General features: G+C 41.0%; 1 protein-coding gene across 11 annotated transcripts in view; it reads right to left on the reverse strand.

Annotated features, from left to right (window-relative positions):
• AGBL1 (AGBL carboxypeptidase 1) overlaps window positions 1–23,481 on the reverse strand; it is a 365,053-nt gene that overhangs the window by 188,116 nt on the left and 153,456 nt on the right. The gene's annotated exons all lie outside the window — the stretch shown is intronic.

Here is a 23,481-nt window from a genome sequence, read left to right on the forward strand (position 1 = left end):
ACATACTAAACAGCTATCAAGGAGATGCAAACAGTGCCTGAGCTGAAACTCAGCCTGTGGCTTTATGACTCCCTAGAGCTTTACTCAGGATATGGAAAGGCCTTAAAAAACTATGAGCAAAACAACAATAATAATGATATTAACACTATAACACACCTCAGAAGCCTAAGACAGTAACTGCTCATGCACTGAAGTCAGCTGCTGTGTGATGCACCCATATTGCTTTGATATTAGACAGCTCAGGAGTAACAGCTAGAAACTCAGCCAGAGGATTGCCTGCTAGCATACTTTATTCACTTCAAACATGGACATCTATTTATTTTAACTCAGGCAATTTTCTCTCTCCTTTCTCCCTCCCTCAGCAGAGGAAGGAAGGAGCTGGAGGTGCAGAGCACGACTGCCATTAAACTGAAGCTGGTGACAGAGCTGACATGTTGAACTAATGTTATTGATGGCATCTGCCAGCAATGCCAGGACCTGGTGTAGTGGCCAATAATCAGTCCCACCTCCCTTACTGAAAGGGAAGCGTGGCCTCCAGGCATTTCCCTTGTAGCCATGTGGCACAGCCAGCTGCAAAAATGTTGAGATTGTGCTTACAACTCAGACTTTTGAAAATATCCTATAAGAAACAAAAGAAAGAAGAAAATAAGAAAGGTAGAAAAATGATGCAGTCTGGTTTTGTTGAGAAGCTGGTAGGAAGCAGAGCTCCATGGCAGGGAAGCTGTCTGGGTGTTACCAAGTGACAATACACGGTCTGTTTGTCACAGCTGTACAGGAGGAAGCTGCTCTGCCTGCCAGCACCTCCCCTGCAGTGTCCTGCCAGCCTGGATTCTCAGTGACCCCATCTTCTTCTCTGGCACAAGGCTTTACAGCTCTGTCCCCTCCTCTGGTCACATCTGTGTGACCAGTGGAGCGTGGTGCAAAGCCTCCCATGCCAAAAGGTTCCAGGCGAATTCTGAAGGAGGAAGCAGCACCCCTGCATCAGAAAGCTGCAGATAAGCTCATCAGTCCTAATTAGTCCAGCTTCAGACTAACTAAACCACCCTACTTTAATGATCAGCTCAAAGCTCCACACAGGTTTTGCTCTCCATTACATCAAAGCACCAGTCTGGACCAGCTTCAGCTTGATGTACCACATTCCTCTGCACGATGCAAATTGGTCCCTTGGGCTCTGTCATGCAATAATCTTCTGCAGACATCATGTTAAGGGATAACAGGTTAATTGTTTCCTGGCTATTATAGAGAGTAATGGAGCTGAAAAACTTTTCTTAAACCCTTTTCACACTGTAACAGACAGAATGGGAGGAGGTGATGCCTAATAACAGCCCAAGTGTGAGGTATATTTGTTTTCCACTGTAATACAAAACAGAGGAACAAGAATAAAAGACTTATCATTTGGCCTCAACACTGTCAATACAAATTTTCCTAACAAAATTGATCAAATTGTATTGGAAAACCAGTGCATTCATGCTAGGCACTGATGCCTCAAATGAATATCCACAACTAAATGTTTCCAATATCTCTCAGCTTGGCCTCAAAATACTTCCTAGGCTAAATGACAATGTAATGGAAAAACTTTATTATTCATAACTCACGTGCTTTAAATACTCCAGGAGACAAAGACAGTGATAATTTTGTATCACAGATATTGTTGAAGGAGGTGGAAAGACTCCAGGAGTTAAATTAGAGATTTCTCCACAAGGGTAATGTGAATTACAGTAAAATTAGAGTTGGGAGATACTAATAAATACAAGTAGAGAGAAAATTTCAGAGGGATCAATTTTTTCCTAAAAGGGATTTTTGACATTCAGCACAGCCACATCAGTGGCCTCTCCTGCTTTAGGTCATTGTTCAGTCCTTGGGGCAAGAGCATTTCCCTGCAAACCCACTTCCAGTCAACACATATACACACACACTTACAGAATATTCCCTGCATCTCAACAGCTTTACACATGCACAATGGCTATGCCCTAAGGCCGGGTATAAATAAATTGACAGTCTGGTGTCTCACTAATTCCATCAGTGAGCTCTCCCTCGGAATACTAATCAAAACCATTTGGAAGCTCTAGAGGACAAACTTAGGGAGCTGAATGAAACATTTGGTGCCTGGTGTCTGCAGCCTTAATTTTAGCTTGAGCCAGCCCTGAAGGTTACTGTACTTTCAACCCCTGTGAACGAAAATACACAGACACCTGCTGGTGACCTGGCTATTTGGACAACGAGGACAGCAGGGAATAACTCAGGTTTTCTCAGGGCCCAGATATCCCTCAGCAGCAGGAATGGTATGCAAAACAGATGAAGCAGAGGGGATGGGAATTTGGGCCAAAACATATCAAGAGGATTAAGTGAGTGGAAAAGGCTGAAGATGCAAGGGAAAAAAATAAAACAGGCCAGCAGGAATTTCTTGAAAGATGAGAGGGACTGGAGTTAGAGACAGGAGATAAAAGGGTGGGAGAGATAAAAGGATGAGAAAGAAGAAAGGGCTGTTGAGGTCAATGGATGCTGATACAGAGCAACAATAACCAGAAGAAAGCTAATGGCAACCTTGACCACCTTGGCACCTTTGGGGAAGTGTGCCTTGCTCTGCACATCTGTCCTCATTACATCTGGTACTCTGCCCACACGGTGAGGAGAAAAGTCCTGACTTGCTTTGAATCTCCTCACAAAGCTTCTGCTGAGCTCAGCCAGTGTTTTGGCTGAGCAAACTTCAACAGCACAGCAGTAATTATTGTTTTAATCATTCAAATGGGCTCTTTTACTATTAAAATGTATGTATGTCACAGGCAACACTGTTCAGGGAACAGACTGAAAGCGAAGATGAAATACCTTCTCCTTCCACTCTGCTAGAGAGAGTCCTTCATAGAAGAACCGGGGATTTAACAAAAAGAACTTGTTGCAAATTTCTGTAGAAAAAACAGTTATATAGGTTATGGAAGTTGCCAGTTCTATTGTGGGGAAATATTTTTTCCTTCTTTTCACTGACTAGCTATTTGTCTGACATTTCCATTTCCACACTTTTCTACCTTTCCCTCACAGTATTTCCACAGCTGTTTCCCTTCACCCTTTTCTCCCTCCCAAATTTATTCTCCTTCTCTGTTCCTTCCTCAGCATCCTTTGTTCCTTCCTTAATCATCTCCCATGAATGACTCAGTATATGGCAAGTTCATCATGTGTTGGAGGAGCCAAATTTTATTAGTGTTGCACCTGAGCTCTCTTTCTTCTTGGCCACTCTGCTGCAACACTGCTACTAATGTTTTATGCCAACAATTCGCAAGCTACACAGGATGGAGACAGGGGTGGATTTAACTTCTCATCTCCTCAAAGACTGCTTACTCACACTGAGGTAGTAGTTGGATAGGGAATAGCACAATAACTTTTTTGGTTTGAGGTTCTTTGTCTGTTTGGGTGTTATATTACTTGCTTGTTTTTCTGGTTTGTTTTGGTTTGTTTCTTGTTTGTTTTTTATGTGGGCCATAATTGTGATGGGTGGTCATGTCAGGAACAGAAAAGAGAATGACAAATGAGGATATTTTCCACCTATGCAGACAAACCATGTAGAAAGGTGTTATTCTTTGCAGAGTTCTTGCTTTCCAATAAAATTGACTAGTACATCGGTTTTCTGTCTCATTCATTTCCTTGTGACAAACTAGGGACCTATTTTAGGCCCTGGATGAACCTGGACTAAGCTTATCCCTCTCTGCAGACACTGAACAATCTTCCTCCTTGTCCCACAATGTCTTTTCAAACAGAACTGAAGAGTGAAGGCCAGGTCAGAACTGCACACTTTAGTGGAATCTGCACTGTTTCACAGCAACAGGATCAGGAGTGCCTCAAGTTCCTCTCTGAAGGCTGCAGACAGTCTTGGGGAGGAAAAGCTTCCCTGTACCATCCAATGAAGATGTGACAGTCCAGAGAGCAATATTTTGACTGTAAACCCAACCAATGCCATAGGTGATGCCATTATTTTAAATAATAACAATAACTTTAAAAAATACCAAAACAAAACAAAACAAACAAACAAACAAAAAAAACCACCCAAACAAACAAAACACACAAAAAAAGCCAAAAACTCCAACATGCTAATTTCCAAAGAAAAACACAAATTCTGCTCCAGGACACTTAAGCTGCCAAGAAACAGAGCTAGGGACTGTTCAAGTCACATAGGAATTCTGAGGCAATGCAAGGAAATAAAGCAATTACCAGTTATTGGAGGTTATCAAGAGCTTTGTTCTGGAAAACACCTTTATTCCCCATGCTCCCAGTATTTCCAACAGGCTAACTGGTATCTGATGATGCCTTGAAAATTAATCAGTAGTCTCACCACAACCTCCTCTCACATATGTTCCTTTCCCTGCTGTCTGAACTCTGTGGAGCGTGGAACAAGTCACAGACAGGTTATAGCCTGAGGTATCTGGAGATTAAGTGTGAGGTGGGGCTATGTCTCAGAATCTGTGTCAAATGAATTAGCTTTTAAAAGCTGTTCGAGAAAGCAAGAAGCTGAAATTTTTCAAGTCCTAAATTGGCAGCCTAATCCCTGGATGACTTTTCTTCCCCTCTTACTCCACTTAAAAGTTTGCGTCTATAAATAATTCTGATGTAGAGAAAAGTAAGCAGACTCTTGGCCCACCCAAGCCTTTTCATCAGCTATGAATTTACCCAGTTTGACCATATTTCACCATGGGTGTAAAATAATTTTCTAATCCTGGCTGGTGATCATCACATGCCTTGGAAAAAATGATTTATGATACTTATCCTGGCTAATGCAAATGTAGATGCTACTCAAAGTGTCAAACCCACTTTAAAAAATCTCAGTAAGGTATTTGTCTTCATAATACCATTCACAGTGGGGATCCCCAGGTTAATTATGTTTTATACGAAGAAGCAATTGTTGCATCTTAATTTCATGGAATGATAATGCACATTTTTATTATATTACACAACACTTTGTTGTTTATCCGCATGGTTTTCTATAGGGCATTCTATTCTTTCCCAGATGAAAACTGACCAAAATGACACAGCAAGGTTAGTGTGTTTTAATTCTCCATCCAAAAGGAGACCATGGAACCATTCACTTTTGCACCAGCACAGGGACAGGGGCACTAGAACAGATTTAGTGAAAGCCATCACAGCACGACTCAGACAACATCCCAGCTGCTCCAGCGTGATACCCCACATCATCTCCATCCCTCTGCTGCCACACTAGACCATCCTGGATTCTGACAAATCACTGCAACTGTGTGTTGGCCTGGCAGCAATGTCAGGTAGAGAAGAGCCCTGTGAGGTGGGTTCTGCTCCCTGCTGTGCTGCCTCCAAGCATCCCCAGCCCTGCGGAGCCTCCCCCAGCTCGCGCTCGCTGTTTGCGCCGCACGCTGCTGCACTCTGCACTGCCGAGCTTTATTCCTTCCCTTTGTAATTCAGCAGCTCCAGGATCCCCAAAGCTTTCCCCGGATTGAAGCTGCCTTCCAGGCCACTAAGCACTTTCATCAGTTCCCTCCAGCCCATGTGTATCACTGCTTTGTCTCTTACAAAGAAATGACCCATAACACACGCAGTACTCCACAGGAGGTGTTACCACGCTGGTCTACAGGGTATTAGAACATCTTCCAAGGCTCCCTGTTTCTTCACACACACAGGCATCTTACTCACTTTTTTTCTTTATTGCTGCTGCTGCACATGGCACAGACATCTTTATCAAGCTGTCTTTGTAATAGCTACTTATGTTTTCCTGAATGGTGAGAGCTAATTCAGAGCCCAGCCATGTGTCTGAATGCTTTAAACTATTCCTTCAAACATGCTGCACCCTGCCACTGCCTATGTTTCATCTTCCATTCTAGTACCCACAATCTTTCAGCCCTTCTTCCCACGGCATAATTTGCATCAGCTGCTAGCAGCAGATCTTATTACCTTATTATCTCCTTGCCTTCCAGTCATTCGAATTATAAATACTGACCAGCACCAAATGTAAATGGATTCACCTTACATTTCTTTCCAACCCAGAGTTGCCTTATCCTACCCACTTTTCCCAGCCTTTTAACTAGGTTTTCACTACACACAAAGCCTTTTATTTCTCACTCCATAACTCCCAAAATTTCTTAATTTTTTTTCTCTTTTTGTAGGAGCATCTCCTTTCATCAGCCATGACTCATCTGGGTTGCCCACTGATACCATTCTGCATGAAAATTATCCTAGGTTCACCCTTGAAAGCCATGAATGAAACTTTATATACTAATTTCTCATTTGTCCTCTAGCTTCTGTGCTTCTTTAAAAAACTAAAAATCATATTATTAAGGTCCTATACATTCTATTAATACTCTCAATCATTGGGTTTCCTTATCTTTGTGTTAGTCCAGGTCCTGTGGTTGTGTTAATGGTGGCTCTCTCATGACATTAGATAAGGTTTTAAACATAAGGAATCAAAATTATGATTATTTACCTTGTTGAACCTGCTTTAGACAGTCAACTGCTAAGTCTGCTGGTCAGTTTTAAAGATTTCTTTTTAGTAGTTAAATTTCTTAATTTCCTTACAACTCCTACAAGAAAAAACACTGGGCTTCACCTAATTCTGTGAGTTACAACCTTAATCAAATATCAAATAACAGAGCAGACAATGTGCAAGCACTGATTTGTGCACGAAGCAGCCAGCATGGTCCCACAGCATCCTGCTCTGTTCCCATCCTGGCTGCCTGCAAGCTCTGCCAGGCAACTGTGGCTCCAGAACGCATCCAAATCTCAGCCTACACAAACTCGCATTGTTCCAGTCCTTGGAGTCCCTTATTGTTTTCCAAATCACACCTTGAAGCAGAGAAGCTTACTTCTTTCTTCCAGGTCTAAGTCTGCTCTCCACAAAATCCCTCATATCCTTCTGCCAACGCCTCAGAGCAGAGCTTCCACCTGGGGGTGGCTTTTCTGGGCACATCAGATGGCACACAGCAGCTTCCATGGTGGAATGATTACATGCACATGTCCAGAAGAGATTATCCTGAGGCCTTTTGTGTCTTGGTTTCCTTGAAAACTTACTTTAAATAGGCCTTCACACAGACCCTGACAGGTGAGAGGTAAGGACACAGACCAATCCACAGCCCTGCACCTTCCTCTCCCATTTCAGTTTTCATTACTGTAACCTTTCATGCCTTCTATATCCATCCCCTCATTCTGATACATGTCAAGAGCTACCTGAGACTTTTTTCCTAAATTATAAATGGCTCCCCCAGGCTAATTTCTTTTTTCCATATCACAAATTCTCTTTGGTCAACTTCAGCAAACACCATCAAAGCCAGCCTTCCCACCTATCCATCCCTACAACCTCAGCATCAGTGACAGGAAGCAACTATGATTCTACAATTTATTGTATTAGCACTTCTAAAACAACAAAGGAGGCATTGATTTTCCAAGCCAAAGGCACATGGGAAAGCACAAAAAGCCTCTCTGCCCATCTCAGATCAGAGGAAAGAGACACTGCAGAGGAGAGGGCTTCCCCCAGCCTGGTGCCTGCTCCCTTTGAAGAGGGAGGATGGAAGTACAAGCAAGGAGCTCACTGGCTGTTCTCGTACAGGTGTCAGTGTAATCATTCTGACACGGGACCCTTTTTGCTGCTTGCCACATTTAACAGAGAAATGGACAATAACAGGGAAAATACGACCCCTTTTTTTCTTTCTTTCTTTTGAATACTCTATATGAGTCACCTGGAGAATGGCTGATAACATTGAGGGAAATTCAGGCAAAAATACTGCAGGACCCTCTCTGATGTCTGCTCTGATTTAATATAGGTTCACAAAATGAACATGTAATACAATAACACCGCAGAAAGTTACAGAATACATGAGAAAGCTGGGTCAGAAGGAGATTTCACCAGACAGCCCAAGGGCAAGCTACTAATCATTTCATTCAGAGCCTGGGTTAGGAAGGACATCCTGCAATGAGTCCCAGGGATGTGATATCCACTGTCAGAAATCAGAGATCAAGAAGGTCCTTTCAGGTGAATGAGTTGCCATTTACCACTAACAAAGGTTTGCAGACCTGCAGAGCCCAAAGGTTCATTTCATTAGTGCCCACATGTCCAGTGGCACAAAGAAAACTGAGAGCCATTAAGTTACACATGCTGGATATTTATACTTTAAATTTCATTGGAAAAAAAATTATTACTAAAAGGAAAGCAAAAAGTGAGGACCAAAAGGAAGCTTCTAATTTATTACAAGAGATAGGAACTTGTGGTTCTTGTCCATGAGGAGCTGACCTGGAGCATGCAAATGATTTTAGACATTTGGACATCAAGGAGAACATCGGTCAGAACTGAAAAATGGAAGTAAAGGTTTGCAAACCACCTGTCAGTATTTTCCCTTCAATAATCCTACCAGCACAGGGTCAGTTTAACACCTCTATGTTTTAGGACAAAAAGTCTTTGAAGACTGTGAGGAACAGAATGAAGACAGGGAGACAAGTTCAGAGACACAGAGCTATGATGAGGAGAGGCAGCTCTCTCAAGTGGGGTAACTGATGTGATGCCCACAGAAGCCCATGTTGCCCCTCGTTCTGCCATGAACATGTGCACATCTCCTTTTTCAGAGATGCAGACCAGAAATAAGCAAATGGAGGGCAGCTGACAAATGTTTCACCTAGAGAGAGCATCAGGTGAGAAGCACACAGGACTTGTAAATACAAACTACAAGTTTCTGAGTCTTTGAAAATCTACTGACCATTCACAGGAAAGCAGACAAACATTTATCAGCAGAGGAGAGGCTGACTCCAGATTACAGGCTCTCAGGATTTTTCATCTTGCAGATGTACTACCTGAGAAAATTTACATAAGAACATGCTGCCTTTTTCTTAGGAGTCCTTTTATGATTTCTACTGAAAATGATAATCCTCTGTTTGTGACATTGCAATCATTTCTACTACAATCAAGTGTTCTGTCCAAAAGCAGGATAACTGCTTGTTTGGAAAGTGTATGGACTTTCAGAGGAGCTGAAGAAATTTTCCCAAGAAAATGACCTTGATAATAGAGAACAAAGAATACAAAGATATAAACCCAACACTACATATGATCAGAACTGCCTCTTCCAAGAGGTGTCTGAAGCTCTTTAAGTTCACAAAACCTGATATTCCTACAGATGAGAAGATGGAGACAATAGAGACAAAAAAAGCGTCAAGACATTCCTCTGTACTCTGCTATTCCAACATTCACTCAGGTTTTTCTTTTGACAAGCTATTAATGTTTTAAAACTAAACATCACAGAGATATATAGAAAACCCAGAGCAGTTTTCAACTCCATCCTTTCAGCAGTGTCCTGTGGGGAGGAGCATCACTGCACGTGGTGCTGAATGTCAAACAACTCACTTAAACCTGTGCCTCTGGCAGCTGCTCAGAAATCCACAGAACAAACAGTTAAGAGAAGGGGAAAGAAAAAAAAGAGCCTTTGTTTTTCTGCCTTTTTTTCCCCCAAGAACATAATTTAGCACGACTTTCCACAGAATAATTTGCATGGGATTACCCACAATGCACTGCATTATGGTAATACATTTCAACCTCTGATGCATATTAGACTGACAGTGCTAAGAATCTGTTAAAGGAAAAATAAATGATACAGGATAAATGATGATGTAAGACAGGACAGTAAGCATTCCACACTTGTGTAATCTGCCAAATTTCAGTCTAAAACTGGCCTAAGAAAGAGAACAAGACTATTGTGTACTCAGAACAGCTTTAGGGAATGTTCCCAACTCAAGCAGAAAACAATACCTGACTGAGACATGGATGTAATCACAAAGGAGTGGAAAGTACAACAAACCAGAACTAAGAGCTGAACAGAAGACAAGGAGAGATTTTCTTCATTTCTTTGACTCCTCAGTGGGTAGCACTGGAGGGAATATTCCTTCTTGCCCATCCAAGGATGGCTCAGTTCACTGCACTTCGCCACACACATTCACTCACTCTGCCTTCTGCTCCTCTCCAAGCCCTGCTGCACCTTCTGAAGCTGGTAGCACTCCTTAAGAGATCCTGGACAGAATCTGTGTTCCAAAACAGCTGTCCCAAAATGCTGAGCCTCAGGGCTATGTGGTCACAGAATCCAAACTGCTGACACCTCCTTCCTGCACTCATAGATGGCAATTCAGCCCTTCAGCTGGGGAGCAAACACTTCCTTGAGATGTTTTCGAGAACTGGTCTTGCACTTTCCCATAGGAAATATCCACAGAAAATAGAATAAAATATTAACTTTCCCCCTTTAATCAATTCCACACACTGTTTTCCTAGTAATTGAAGCAATCAGCTATCACTCCTCAAAACCTGAACTGAGGGCTAAGTCTCTTTTGCTAGGCAATGAAAAGCCATTTATCTGGCCAGGGGACTTTTCTGCTAAGCCCTCAGACAAACAGGAGCAAAAGGCAACAAGTTATAGCATTGGTCACGGGGAAGGTATATGGTGAAAAGAAGGATTTTTCCATCCAGGTCTCTTCATTAGTTCTCTAAAAGCTAAGTCACAGAAAAATGAACAAAATAAGGGTTGAGGCCAAATTATATTTGCTGAAGAGGAGAGTTCTAGAGATTAGTGTATTAATTAATTGAGACAACGATGTCAGCAAGGGCCTGACCTTTATTCCTGCCCTAGTAAGAGCTTTGTCCCTGGTGACTTCCAGCCTGCATGCTAAAGCCATTTAGATACATCCCTCAATTAATTGCAGGATACCCTCTGGGACATAGGAGAGCAGCACTGCAAGCTTCAAGCAGGGATGCTGAATCAGAGGAGGAGTAACCTAGTCAAAGGCACCTCATCAAGGGCATTGGCAGAGCTAGGGAGAGAGCCCACAATTCTCTTTACCTCTCACACTTCACCCCTCATGGATAGGAACAAAGCCCTTTGAAGGTATTAATCTAGAATTCTGTCATACTTTATTTTAAAAAAAATCAGAGACTAACAAGAAATAAAGATTAGGTTTCAAAAAAAAAAAAAAAAAAACCCACTGCAAAACCACAGTAAAGAGTCTGGTTTAAAAGAACTTGTATCATTTATATTCTGTAATAAAAAGCCAGGAATACATGAAACTTGGACTCCTCTGTTGTAACCTCTACATGGACTCCTCCATTTAGAGGTTACAACATCCCAAACCACAGCCAAACTTTGCTGCATTACACTGCACTCACTTGTCTGGCACTTTCTTGTCCATAAGGAGCCAACACCTGTCACCTCTCAACTGTCATATTTGAATTTGGTCAAAAAATTTCCCAGTACAAGTAAGCCTTCAACTTTAGGTGACAAATTAATTTTCATTAAAGCCTGTGGGGTTACCTCATGTTAGAACCCAGCTACAAAAATAGATTTCCTTTCCTCTTCCCTAGCTATTGTTGGCAAACATTAGCAATAGTGAGAAAAGCTATTTTGGGACTTTTATTGGCAAGTCTTATGTTCAGACACTAAAGGAAGTAATTGGCTGACAGTGGGGGAAAAAGCGCTAGACATGGTTTTCAAGAAAATACCACTTTCTGCCAAGCTCTTTATGCACAATTTCACTGGGAAAAAACCCCAACACCAAACCCCAAAACAACAGAAAACCCAAAGGCTTTATTAACTGCTACTAATAGAGGACACATCTGTGAGGCTGACTGAGAGAAAAGGGCAAATATGGAAAGTTCAGTGTTCCAGGACACATCTCTGAGACACAGGTACCATAACAAACAACCCCATTCATAACTACACAATTAAAATAACAGGTTCGCCATGTACAGACACACCAGTGCACATTTGCACACTTGGAGCTGTGACAGAAATTGTTTTGAACTAGTTCACTCATGTATGTGCCTACATTCAGTCATAGTCTCCATTGCACTCAAAAATATTTCCTGCACACAAACACTCCACCAGTACAAACACTCACCTCTTGTGAGTCAGGAAAATACAGGCAGGAGCTAAATAGAAGCACACAGAGATTCATATCTATTTCTCTTGTAAATCATGCACACAGTCTTCACTCATTTATTAACACCATGCTAATAATTTCTGTTAATTAGTGTTAAAATGGGAAAACACGATAATGCAGATCTCGGTCCTTCACAAGTGAATTAATTACACTCAGCAGTACCTGTCACCCCCAATACATACAAAGGAGTAACACAGACTTGTTTTTTTATTTCCCAGGCATTTGCTTCAGTGTGACTAGGATTTATTCATCAATGAGCCAAGAAACAATACAATAAAATATACTAAAAGGAAGCATAAAAATTAAGCCCTTTCCCACAAAGCGACGCTGAGCAGTGGAATTACCTAGACTCTTCCAGACTCCTAATGAAAATTAAAAATGATTGGCAAATGATTTAGGAAAAATATAACCTGTTCTTTTTCACTTCTTTGTCTGGGTGTGGAGACAGTGCATTTGTCAGCAAGCAATGGATGATGCAGTTTATATCATGCATAATCAAAAACTTGTGTTGTGTCTGGTGCCACTAACCTTGCTGTGCATCCAAAACCCACTTAGGATAACGTGCAATCAGTGAAGACAAAGTCTTTATTCAGTCCCTGAGTGTTCTTGTACCAGGTTTGCTGTGGGCACAGCCATTCACAGGGACTAATCACCCACTCACACAAAAATCATCAGCTCATTGCATGGGTTACACACGGAATTATTCTCTCCATGTACCCTACTACTGATTTTTCCTTCAAGTGGAAAGCAAATTCTCTACAATCCCTATACAGAGAGACTCAGTTCTGTATACATAACAAATACTTTTGTGCTGCTGTACAAAAAAATGTGCTATGGGCAATGGAGGGAAAAATTCTTATGGTTTTATATTTTTCTTCTTTTTTTTTCTCTTTTCCTTTTAAATTCAAGAACATATACCTGAATGAGATGTATTTTGGGATTATGCCAAGCCTCAGTAGTATTGACACAGAAATATGGGTAAAACATTTCTGGTTGTCTTGGGAGCAGTCTGGCTGTCTTAAAGGAGAAGGCCTTCAATTACTGATTCTGACTTTTTGGAATCTCTTTAAGGTTTAGATTCTGGGTGAGGAGTTATGAGAGCTCACATTTAATTCAGTTTATCATAGCTGTACACTCTCAAATGAAATCAGTAGAACTGACTGGAAAGAGAGGATATTTAATGAAACACCTTGGGGCTTGAAATATCTGTTATTCAGTCTTCATGAAATAAACCTCTCTTCAGAATTTTATATTCTCTTATTTCAACCAGTCAGGATCTCCAGCAAAGCCAGCTTGACCTTAAATGCCATCTGGACTGTACTTATGTATTCCAAACACACCGAGAAGAGCCACATGCTTCTCATTCTTGGGCTATATGAGAAGATAATAAGCCAAATCTGTACCACAATAATTTGATTCCTCTTTAGGCTGTGTCTCTTTTAAGAACCTTTCCACGTGAATTCATAAATCTACCCAAGCTTTTTCTTTCCCAGAGAATGTAACAAAAGATTTTTCCAAAAAATATATGAGAAATCCTGATAAGATTTCTCCTTTCTAGCAATGGACTCACAAAAGGTCCCATTCATGCTCCACCAGCTCACAGCACTGAGACAACAGCACATTCACTAAACTGTTCTCTCAATTCCCTGATAGCAAGGTCTAGCCTGGTAATTAGGATCAAGAACATGAACCAGTCACGTTTACACATCTGTGGGATGCTGAGCATCTCTCTTTCAGCAGGCTGAAGGAACTTCAATAGACTCTGACTGCACATCTCCATCTCCAGCTGAAATGGTCTTGCTTTGCCCTGTACTCCTCTGCCACTAAATCCATCCACCCAATTTTAAATCCCAAAATGTTCGTGCTGAGAAGGACATGCCTGAAAAGCTGTGGAAGACCCTAAAGAAAGGTAAACAGAGTTAAGAAGATATGAAAGTTCCTTTCCACCTTTTCATAAACAGCACATGAGCAGTAAGGAGGAAACATTACAAAGGATAAACTGTGATGTTCTCCCTGGCCCTACAAGCAGCAGGTAGCAGCTCAAAGCAGCAGCTGTGACAGGCACTGCCTGTGCAGGTTTGCTTTCCACAGCCCCTCACATCAATAAATGTGTCTGAACAGGAGTGCTCAGTGTGAAGAGGCTGCCCATCCTTCTGCTCCCATCCTGGGTGGAGGAAGGGATGGGACAGAACCTCACAGGGCATTCATCTCCTTTGCGGTCCTGTGGGCTCCCACAGGCAAGCAAGAAATGCACCAATGGCAGTGTTGTGAGCTCTGTCCTTCAGAGCTCTGCTGCAGCCCTGTGCTCTGCACACCTCCACTCCAATTAGTTACAAATGGAAGGCAACTAAGAGACAGAATTCCCCCCAGCTTTGCATTTCTTAAAAGGTCACCAAGGAAATGTGATTTTTTTTTTCCTGTGAACAGATATCAGAAGCTAATGAAATCTGAACTCAGTCACTGCTGTGTGCATCTTCTTTTCAGTCTTCTTTTAGAATTAAGCTTCCCTTCCCTTTCACAGGCACTACAGACTCCCATATGTGCTGTGGCAGGCTAGATTTAACAGGAAGGCTGAGGTTGTGCACCTCTGCCTTCTTCCCACCCCACCTGCACTAGCAACTGTGACAGTGTCACCTGGCAGCAGAATGACACAGAGTTCATCATCATTTTAGTTGCACCTTTCCTGGTATAGACCCACAGGGAACATCTATGTGCATTCCACATATCCACACAAGATATCTGCAATCATGCAGTAGAACAATAAAATAATTTAGGCTGGGGACACTCAAAGATCAAGTTCAATCTTTATGCTAGACTCAGGCAATGCTGACACAAATTACCTGTTTTATGTTCTGCCTATAAGCAGAGACAAATGTACACTCACACACGTACACACAACCTTGTGCACACCTTCTTCCAAGCACAATCTCTCATTTGCACACAGCCACAATAAACAAATCCATGGGAAAAATCATAATCATGTACATCCTGTCACTCACCCAAGCTGCAATCCCTACACACCTGCATGCTCTATCCCCAAGCACACACCCTTCCTGACACCCACCTCTAGGAAAGCAAGAGGTCTGGGAATCAATAACCATTTACAGCCCTTCAATCCACCACTGTCAAGTTTGTTCTCCCCTGTTTGCAGTGACAGACAAGCAGAGTAAAGATGCAGGACATCAGTATGCAGAGCAGGGGAGGTGGGCACTGTGCCAGCATAAAAAGTAGGAAGACACTGCTGAATCCAGCTGAGGTTGTTCTTGCCTCCTGCCACCAACTGAGCAGAGCTGCCACTGTCCCAGAAATCTCCTGCTTTATTCCCAGGACATCAATGCAGAACAGAACAGGGCAATAACCACAGGCCATTTTCCAGAAATAACATAACTGTACATAGGAAAATTCAGAAATAATCCCATTCACCTGTTTTCAAAGCCTAAGCAATGACCTTACCTACATAAAAATGTGCTACAGGATCAATATCATACCAAAATGACTCAATGCCATATCCTACAGAGGAGACAGCATGAAAATAAACACACTTCAGGAACAGCAGGCCACCCTTAGAACCGTTAGGATGCTTTGCTGACCTTTTAAAGAGAATGGACATACAAATGCAGTGCACCTGTAACCAGTCAATACCTCTACCAATGGATTTCAATCAACTTTGCAGCATCAGAATAACCAAAAATCTGTCAGTATTCCCAGAGTCTGATGTGAGCTCTAACCATGTACCTCTGCCACAGCTCACAGCCTCACCTGCAGAGCCAGCATCCAAACCTCCCAGAGCTAGTCAAGGTCAGCCCACAACACAGCCCTGAGTTTGCCACTATCTATATTCAGAGATCTCAATTCTGCATTACAAACAAATCCTATTATGCCAGGCCTGAATCTCTCCTGGGCAGAGACTGGCATTAATATAAATATAATTATGGTTGTTTAATAAATGTACAATGTCTGCCGATGTATCTCATTAAATTAACCACAAGAGTGAATTTTGCATTAGTCCTGACAAGACCTATTTTCAAAGCTGACATTTAATACCAGGCCCCAGTACAAATCGTACTTCAGGGTACAAAAATCAATGGATTTGGTGAGAAGTAAATGTGTGAACCATAGAAGCAGTTTTGGTGGCTTGTTGCAGGTACCCAACCTGTGTACCACCTTTACCTAGAGCTGATCAATCAGATAAGAAATTCAAGTACATGGAGGCTAGCAGGGCTGTTCCTGACCCAGAAAAATCTTCAATGCTCTGACCCCTGGAAGTCCTTCCAATCACTGAACATACTGGCTTGATCAGAAAAGTGACCTTTCTGTCGCTCTTTCCAAGCCAGCCTGAGCTCCACTTTCAGATCCCATTTATTTCATTCGCCCTCGCTGGAAGAGACAGAAGGGCTGCTCTTAAAAGGTCATTAGAAAATTGGTGTCCAGCTGCCTACTGCACACTCACAGCTTTCATCTTTGGTGCAATGGTTCTGTCTGGTGGCACAGGCCACAGGGTTGACTTCAGGAGCCAATTCACCTGGTGCAGGAGAGCTGAAGGTTGTGAAGGAGTCACCAAGCAACTCAGGCTTGTTTGTTTGTGTTGTGTTCCAGGGTTGTCTCCCTTCCTCCCATCACTGCCAGCCAGCCAGGCACACATGCTCTGGGCCATCAGGGTTGTGCAGCCCTTCTCCCTAACTCACACAACAGATCCAAGCATATTCCTCCTCAAGGCTAGAAAGAAAAATATGAGAAATGCAGTAAAAATAGAACTGGAAGTAGAATATAATGTTAAAAAAAAAAAAAAAAAACACAACAAAAAAAACCAAAAGAGGGCTAAAGTAAACACCATCAGAAATGCTAGATTCATACTTCATTGTTTTCATGCAGAGATAGCAATTCAAACCAAATAATCTCACTTGACTTTCAATTATCTTGCAAGATAATATCATTTTATCAACAACCAGCTTCCCCTCCAAAACCAGAGCAAGTCTCTGCACAATCTGCTGAGCAGTATCTTTTAAACAAATGACTACTTAAAAAAGAAAAAAAGTACCTATGAGCAAATGCAAACTGGCTCATGGATCCCGTGGCAAAAGAAAATCTATATATCCATTCTAAATTATATTTCATCAAATAAGTGATCTCCAGCAGGACTAAGCTACTGCAAACAGGACAAAATTTCTGGGCCTTTTTTAGCCCTGGTAGCACACAGCTGTATTTCTCTCCCAAAATCATTTACAGTATCTTCCTCAAACTCATTATAAAACATCTTTTTCATTTTTGCTTTGTATGAATCTCTGATTCAATTTCATTGTGGGATTCAGTCATTACTTCCAGCACCCCCAAAGGAAACTTTCTGCTTTATTCATAAAGCTAAGGGGAGGTGGGAAATAGAAAGAGATTTGGTGAGAAAAGTTTTGAGAAAGATGCTTTGTCCAAGACAAAACTTCTTTGTGAGAGTATGACAGGATACAGGTGACCTTTCTCAGGAAGAGCTGCTCACCTCTTGGGGGATGTTTTTGATCAGACCCCACAAGAAAAATATCCTTGCAAGTTGAGCTCCCTCCTTCTCTACGAGGGATGGGGGCTGTTCTATTTTAGGTGAGTACCATTGCTCCTGGGTTGTGCAATTAAGTCACTTTCTGGCTCAAGGAACATCTCATTATTTACACAAAATATTACAACTCTTACATGAGAAGCAGGGACAGGTTCAATGAAAGACCTTCTAGCAATCGAAATCCTTGCTTTGAAGCAGGCAGACTGGAATCTGAGTTTTCTTCAGCCAAAAGAGGGTAGTGACCTGCTGTGTGATCAGCTGTTTTCAATTTTTGCAAGTTATTTTAAAAGGCTGTTTTTTCACCCTAGTGCAAAATGGGAACACTGGCTTGAAATATCAGAAGATTTCAAAGACAACACCTGCTTTCCCCAAGTACATATCAATATTTTTATCTTCTGTGGCAAAAGGTGCTGAGAAAGTGTTGACTGTGGTGATGATGACGACAAGGAAAAATAAGGCAAAGCATCTTCAGAGGTGCAAGTCCTAGCAGCAGCCTAGTAAGAATTTGGTCTCTTTAAATCCAATGCCTAAAACAAAAATGTCATACTAGGACTAAGTATACAATAACAGAGTAGAAATTTTCCTATTTCTGGGCCAGAAGTAGCAAACTGAATAACTGTCTTATAGATGCCAATCCATGGCAGATAGAAAAGGTTGTGAAAAGAAACAGTTTGTTCCTTTTGCTCTCAGTCCAGTGACCTAATAAATCCCAGAGGAAGAAATTATAAGGGCAAAGATAATCAGCATTTAGTATCATCATTACTGAAAAAACCCAGACAAGAACCATAATCTTTGAAAATATTAACATGGCAGTGGGTGGAAAAAGAAATGCCTCTAACAAATGATAGGCACTACTTTAATAAAGGCATCTGTTTAAAAATCTCATCCATACAATAATTTCTATAGTAGTGTTCCAGAACTTATTTTCTGGTGATGGTCTCAAATACTGTTCTAAGGACTGACTGCCATGAATTTTTACTCTTTATCCTCTCATATCCATTTCCAGCACTACAATGGCTTATGTCTATTTTCCCTATTTTCTCTGTTCAGGGACAATAAATCTATGCTATTTTTCTTCACAAGATTATTTTCATGAGCCACGTTTAGGAAAATGACCTCTACTGTTGTTTACTCATTACATTCAGAAATACTAGTAAATTAGTGCTAACAAACAAGAAACTGACACTGAAATAACAGAAATCTGTCTGACTATAATAAATCATGTAGGTTTTTCACCAGTATTATGAGTCACTGTCCTCTACATTAATTATTACTTTGTTTTTGCTACTCAACCAGCATCATTTTTAACTGAACATATCCTTAATTCTTGATATAGAGAATTGTGCCTTTTTGGATATGTTACAAAATCCTTTTTTAGAAAAAGACTAAATTTCTATTCACAATACTTCAATTTTTTTTTCCTCTCGGGGTCTGCTTTAACTCTAATATATCTTCAGCTCTGAAAAATCACCCTTATTAAGAAAAAAAATATACAAGAAAATGTGTTAATAGGAACACTGTCCCCTGCCCACATTAAACGTAATTGGGTCATGATCACTGGTGTCTAGGTAACCACAAACTCCCACAACAAAGATTAATTCATCATTTCCTCTTACAAAGTAGTCCAAAATAGAAGTGCAGTAAATACTACATCTTTTGTGTTACAAATTAGTCATCTGTAATGTTTGGAATCTTTAATAGTATTTACTGCTGCCACATGAAATCTCAAACTGAAACCCATGGCTACACATTTAATTTTTCTGCATGGAATACAAGTGCTTCTGAGGTAGCTTATCCCATTTTCTGGTTTAATCCAGTGTTCCAAGGAGGATCATTTCCTAGCCTTTGCCATCCTACCTGCAGTATAGTGAGCTGAATTATCAGTAAATGAAGATGCAGCACACTGCCACTCCCCTCATCCCAGCCAGATATGCTACTGCCTTTTCTGTCCTCCCCAAGTAGGGAACAGACCATTAGCTGGAGGTGTTTAAATTCAAGAATTTCCAAAATTAACCTAGCAGGTTTCAGAGCAGCCAGTGAAATTGCAGCTTATCAACAGAGATGATCTTTCAATTAGTCTTGCTCATTATTCTTTAGCATAGTGTGCAGACATATGAGAAATTATTGCATCTGCAGTTTTTCCTGCACTGGTTCAGTTTATTTATGAATAAACTGAATTTCAACTGCCTTTGTTTTCATAGGGCTACCACTTCTTGAATGGTTAGTTCTCTTCCTCCAGAGTGCCAGGGACCCTCATCCATGTGATCTCCCTGAGAACTGGAACATGGCTCACTTTTCCAAAAAAGGTTGTATGCTTCAGATCATTTTATACAACCAATAATCATCTTTCATTCCTCCCTTTATTTACACCTCCAAAAAACTCTCTGGTAAAATCACCAACATTTTTGTCTTTCCTTTTCACCAAAAGCCCTGAAGAACCCTATCATACAGAACTCCATGTATTTCTCTGCCACCTGCTCCCAAAATGCATCATCTAAGTTTGCCTTTGCATCTCACACTTCTGGTCTAGACAGACAATGCAGTGTCACGTTGTGCTTGTGTTTACTCCTCTGTCCACTCTTGCAAAGTGAGGCTCATTTATGACAACTGCTTGGTTGAAAATATCCCAATGGTTGTTTGTTTTGCAGCAAAAGACATTCAAAAGAGAAATCCCTCCAATTCTCTATAGAGACTCTTCTCTATCACAAATCATCAGCATTGAGCATCTCTAAATGCTCTTTCTTCTCTTGGCTGTCAGTAACTAGCATTATTATTATTTATACAATCTTCATCCTGACCAGGTCTGAGCCTTCCCTGCTTATGACAAGTATGCAAATGATTTCTGAATTGTCCCCAATATCTGCATCTCTGCACATTGCATGCTGTGCCAAAATGTCTCTTTCTAGACCACATATCTTCACTTGTAGATCTCCCACCATCTGGCAGCACATGTATTCCTTAGACAAAAATTAGAATATAACACATCCAAGGCAGATCACAGCAGGTTTTGGGGGTTTTATTTCATCATCCATATGCAGTATGCAATGTGGGGTCTTACCTAAAGATAAGCCATAAAACTTCAAATTCCATCCCAAACTCTCCTGCTAGGCTTATCAACTTCTGTCTCAGAGTTCATTTGGCATAAGCATACCCCCACTTTACAAGTTTATCACACACAGAAGAACACATTTCTGCTCTGGTATTCTAAACTAAAGTGTTTACAATTTCGTTTGGCTTAATTTACTTTAGAAATGAGTTAAGCCAAATTTAATTAAGGCCACCTTAATTCTGCTTCAGAGTGTTGACATGGAGCTTAATGTGGTTTAGCACAAGAATTTCCACTTGCACCTTCAGCTAATTCAGAGGCACTTTCCTGCATGTTCTGATATAGACAAACTATTAAGGAATTAAGCATGTTTAATTAATTATCAAAAAAGACTGAAAGGTCGCTTAGGTTGCATTGTGTAAGTACCTTCAAGAGAACAAACTCTAAGTTACTAAAGGTCTCTCTAAACTATCAGAGAAAAACAGCACAAATGCAGCTAAAACATCAGGCAGATGAATTCAAATGAGAAAAAGGCAATCATATTTAACAGTTACTGACACCTAGAAAATGCCAAGGGACCAGATAGATTTCCAATCCTGTGATATTCTCAAATCCAGCCTGGATATTTTTCTGTTTACACAAACACAAGTTAACGGGCTTTGTACAAAGCTGCCTGGGTGAAGCCCAAAGGCTTATCATGTACAAGAGGTCAAACCAGAAGAACTCATCTAAGCATCAAAGCTTCATGAATTCATTACTAATTTTTTTTTTTTTCAGTGCTTAATACCTTTCCCAGCAACTGCAGCCTTCCCTGCTACAGGACAGGCTGCACCTGGACGTGGCAGAGGAGGGCAGGAGCACGGAGCTCCCTTTGCTCTTGCTATGACTGGAATATTTTTTAAGTCTTCAGTCTAGACTTGAGGTAGAAAGGCAGGGAGGCTGTGGAGCTGTGTTTCCAATCTGAACTGGAAACAAAACAAGGAAATGAACCAAACAGACAAGAGCTGGGTGGAACCAGGATGTATCTGCAGATTTGGAGACTGAAGAGAATGAACAGAGCATCCAGTGTAATTTTAGGGGAGACCAGAGCAGGGGACCTGGATAACACAGTAGATAACAGAGGCAGGAGGATGGCAGGGAGTGTGGATACAGAGCTGACAGACAAGCAAACTGGGAACTACTGCAGCTGTGGGAAGAACATTTTACAAGGATACAGAAACCACCAAAAGAAAGATTACATTTCAAAATATAGTTTATGCTTAATGACAGATGGCATATACATATTATGGGCATCAACTGGTAGAATGCACTGCTGCAGGAAACCCCGTCTGATAAAAGATTACAAAAAGGAATGAGGAAGTCACATAATTATTCTTAGAGACTGTAGCTCATTATTCCAAGTTTTGAAAATGATAATCAGGGCTCATGTTGTAGTGTATGAAGCAGAGGAGAGGCAGGTCAGGCTGGCAGGATTATTTCCTTTCTGTGTCTTAGTGCAACTGAATCAATTGCCTTACAGGCAGGTTTTGTTTTCTTCAGAGCCATGAGGAAACAGTGTCTGCATGAGGCAGGATACCTGATTATGTGGACCAGTGATCTGATCCAGCATGGCAAATGTTATGATCCTAAGAGGAGAGAAATTCATCTTTACAGAAAATCCTGTAATCTAAAACTTTGAACTTTAGATGCTTCTAAAACTCCATGCATAGTCAAAGGCAAACATGGCTCTTTTAGTCTGTGCTTTTCCACCTACCCATTCTTATTTTCCATGCCTGAGGAGTTCATGATTAGACTAGGAGCTTCATCAAAGGGCAATTTTCAGCTGCCAAATAGATTTGTACAATAAATCCACACGGGGCCAGATTAACAAGCAAGAGAGACATCAGAAATCAAAAAGCTAGCTGTTGTAATTCCCCAGAAAACTTGAAAGGATGATGTGCAATGATATTTGGGCTTTTAAAGGGGCACCATTGAAATGCTGCAGTTAGTTTTCATTAGGAATGTTGCTTTTGTATTCCTTATCCTTCCCAAGAGGTTTGTCTTTAGAAGACTGAGATCCCATGGACATTCAAGGTCATGCCATTCCTGATTTCTTAGTGGACTTCAAATAAAACATTAACATTTCATCCAGAAAAATCACATGTGTGTGTGAGACTGCAGTTGACTAATTTGTCAGAATAATATTTTAGATAAAAAATGAAAAATAATCTTTAAACATTGATTTTGTTTTATTTTCATACTTTTTCTGTTTGCTATAGTAATTTTGAATGTAGTTAAGGCTCTAACATCTGAAGTCAAACCAGGTCCTCAGCTATGCCCATAAACTGAATAAACACAATTCAGAGATTAGCCTGACCATAAATTGCTAGGCATTTTTCAGCCTTCTGGCAGTACAAAAGACTGTTTGACTTCTGAGCATGACAGCACTGATTTTAATACTAGGAGAGCTTGTTCCTCCTTACAGCACATGGCCAAACCTACTCCCTCAATCACAAGGTGACAGCATTTGTTGTTTTTATGTCTCCACATGAGTACACTGGTTTTGTTCATTTTCAAATGGGGACACAATAGCAGTCACTTGTCTGCAGGGTGAAAATATGGAGGTGAACCATTGATTCGTGTCCTATTCCCTCACAAAATGCAATTTCTTCTCCATGCAACTCCAAGTGCAATAGAAAATAGCAATTTTTTTTTATTATTCAAGTGCCTGGGCTGCCCAGATTGGTAATGTCAAAACCTGGGGTTCATCCATCAAGCCCTGTTCTCTCAGATTCTGGAAGATGGATATGACAGGACACTTGCACTTCTGATTCTTTGCAGTCTTGTTGCTTATCCACTTTGTAAAGAAACAGTTTGATAGCCCCTGTCAGTACCTATCAACTCCTTTCTGGACTACAGCTTTGGCATCTGGGAAGACTGGCCTGAAACCTAGTATCTGGGGAAGTGCAAAAGCAGCTGAGGGGGGAAAAATCCCATAAACAAA

This window comes from Passer domesticus, chromosome 14 (genome assembly GCF_036417665.1).
Source record: "Passer domesticus isolate bPasDom1 chromosome 14, bPasDom1.hap1, whole genome shotgun sequence".
Classification (NCBI taxonomy): Eukaryota; Metazoa; Chordata; class Aves; order Passeriformes; family Passeridae; genus Passer; species Passer domesticus.